The following is a 3,300-nucleotide window of genomic DNA, read 5'->3' as shown; positions in this document are numbered from 1 at the left end:
CTTGTGTCCTCAGCTGCCAGGTGGAGACATTCCTGAGGACTAGGGGAGGTGGCCAGGAGACCCAAGTCTCACTCACAGGTAATAGTTGCTTCCCTTCCCCTGCCTCCTCTAGGTGTGTGGGGAGGTGATCAAGGATCAGGCAGGCGGCTCAGTGCCTGTCCTGCAGGAGTTCACGATCTTGTTTGGAGACCCCTCTCTATCTACCAAAGCCTCAGCTGGGGTGGTCAGCTGCCTCTGAGCAGCCTCCCCTGGCTAGCCCTCAAGCGTAGCCACTCGGGGCCAAATCCACCTGCACACCAAGGCCTATCTCCACTCTGTTTCCTCCTTGGTCCCTGGTGTTTCTTCGACTCTGAAAACCTCAGTGTCATCCTGGATACCTCCTCCTCCTTCACCTGCAGGTGAATGACCCAGGTCTCCCTGAGCACTTCTTCAGCAGCTCCCTCCTCCTCTTTCATTGTCCTCGCCCGGAGTCAGGGCCCCAGCCACACCTGAATGGGCTACAAGCTTCACATTGAGGCCCCCACCTGCAAAGCCACGTGGCACGATGATTGTTCTTACCTAACACAGACATTCTATCCTGATTGTCTGGAGTGAGGACTACCTCTGGGAGGTAGGTCTAGTCTGGGAGGCCTACCTCTGTGTTCCAGACCCAGAAGATGCTGCCTCCTAAATGAATACTCCCATCTGTATGCCACACCCCACACCTCCAGCCCCCACACCCTGGCCAGACCCTCTGAGTTTCTACAGGGACACTAGTGTCCCCAATCCCCTCCAAGGCCCAGTGAATCACAGTTCTGCTGACTCCTGATTCTCTCTGTCCATCCCTCCCCCCCCCCACACACACAGGGGCTCTGGCCTCAGGCCTCAAGCCTTGCATGCTTAGCTTGGCTTCTTTCTTCTGCCCAGCAGTAATAGTTCATGAGCCACTCTCAGGAGTCACCCACTTAGTCCTTCTTGACCCTGATTGGGCTCTCCCACATGCTGATATAGAGGCTCAGCTCGTGTTCAGTGGTCCTTGGAACCCAGTACCTTCTCCCGATATGTGAGGATGGCCCTGTACTGCTGGTTCCACATGGTACGTATGGAGCAATATCTATAGCTACCAGACTCATACTGCTGATGCCATTGTCTCATCACCAGACTGCCTTTCTGGGGCTCCCAGGAGAAGGCACGGTGGAGTCCTTGTCTTCAGAGCCCTTCCTTGGCTTGCAGTGTTCACAGGGCACTGCACTTATGTTCCAGCCCTGAGTCTACCTGAGCCCCTTCTTGTACCTATTGATTGAGCCCAGGTTGTACCGAGAAGGCGCGTGAATGTCCCCAGCCCAGCAAACCTCACACACACACACACACACACACGTGCACGTGCACACACACTCCACTCATACATGACACCTGTCCTCTTTATATCCCTGAGCCCATTTCCTCACATCCTCTTGGTGCTCTGACTCATGCTGCTTTCTGGAATCTTCCTAGAGTCAGTCCCTACTGTAGGGAAGCTGAGTCACAGCCCATGGAGGGAACAGATTGAAAGGAGTGGGCAGGAAATTTTCCAGCACCAGGCTGGCAGCTGGGGTCAGCAGAACAAACGCTGTCTTGTGCACTTTGGTCTTTACAAAACAAAACCAAGCTGAGCCCAACTTTATTTTATCCTGAAATTGTTGCGAATAGAGGGGAATAACCCAGTTAGGAAAAGAGCACAGTGTGATGAGTGCCTGTGTGCCCACCTCCCAGCTTTATCAGATGACAACATTTTTTTTTTTTTTGCTTCGTCCCTTATCTTGAAGGAGTTGGTCTTTATGAAGCCCCTTCCCTGCCCTAGTCTTGCAAACTGGTAACATACACGGTGGAGGGAAGGAAAGGACATGAGAACCAGAGGCCAAGCCCTCCCTGTCCCCCGCTGCCCACTCCTTACAGGATTTCAGGCTCTTCCACAGTCGGAGTCCAGCTTTTCACTGACCCTTCCTCCTTCCTCCTTCTGCCCTCCTCCTGGCTTGTGGCAAAAAGACAGAGTCCCTTGACAGCCTTGATCTCTGTACTAAAGTGTACCAAAAAATGTACATGGATTATAGGAAAAGAATGAATCGACTCATTACTCAGAATCCCTCATGTTGTTCTACATTTTCCTGTGCCATTTTCTGCCTGGAATTTCATTATTTTCTCCTTTCCTCCACACCCTGCTCCTCTATGGCCTACCCCGCCTGGCTTAAATGACACCTGTTCTGTGACGATTTCCCTCATAGCTCCAGTAGAAATGGTCTCTGTATTTTCTCCTTCATTTTCAGTGCTTAGAGTTTGAGTTTTGTCCATGCTTTGTCCCTCTACTTCCTATAAACTACCAGGGGCTCAGTTTTGATGTTATGCCAGAGGGCAGTGGATGTTTGCTGAGTGAATATTTGTTTCTGGTGGCGCTCCCAGCACCTAGAGAACTGGCACATTGTGGGAGCTCAGTGAAATTGTAGGACACAAATGAATGAAAGAAAGAACAAGCAGATGTATGGGGTGCCCTGTCTCAGGGATGGGCAGGTCATGTGTCCACTAGAAGAGCTGGTGGGCATTTCTGGCCTTTGAGGCTAAACTAGGTGGATTTCTATGTCTAAATTTGGGGATGAGGGGGATGTTTCAGGATACCCAGGGGCCACGTGCCTGCAGTGAGCTCACTGTGGGCTCACCCAACTTACCCTAGTCCAGCCACGAAGCACTGTGAGCAGCCCAGCCAAACACTACGCATCCCCTCCCTGGCTGGCCTCCCCCAGACCCTCCCTGATGTGAGAGGACCCCCTGAAGCCACAGGGCCTGCTGGTTTGCATGAATCCCCGGATTTTTTTCTTTCCCAGTGAGTGACTTTAAATCATCTTTAAAGTGATTGCTCAACTTGAAAACCCTCCGGGCGGGTGTCTGGGGTGGTTTGGATGCTGCTCGCATTTCATTCCTTTCCCCAAATTGCTCATTATTTCATTTGCATAAATCTTACTGGCAAGATACTGCCCCAGGCCTAGGAAGCTCCAATAGACCTCATAATAGGGCAGCAGAGACGGTGGGGGGCTCCGCCTCACCGGAGCGTGCGTCTGTGTTTCTCAGGCTCTGTCCTTGGCGGGAGCGGCTCAGAAGGAAGAGAACGTGCTGCTCTCAGGAGGCCAGTGTCCTGTAGGTCTTTATGGCTGGTCTCCAGATGCTGCCTCTCGCTGACCTCGGCCATCCCCTTTTCTCAGCACTTTATCACCTCACTAAGGGCCCCACGAGGCCAGGAGACAGAGGCCAGACAGACCCTCGCTCCCACCTGGGCTCAGGTGTCTCCTCCTC

The sequence above is a fragment of the Otolemur garnettii genome, unplaced genomic scaffold (genome assembly GCF_000181295.1).
Source record: "Otolemur garnettii isolate 467f Iridium unplaced genomic scaffold, OtoGar3 scaffold00046, whole genome shotgun sequence".
NCBI classification, from domain to species: Eukaryota; Metazoa; Chordata; class Mammalia; order Primates; family Galagidae; genus Otolemur; species Otolemur garnettii.
This window is presented reverse-complemented; position numbering follows the sequence as displayed.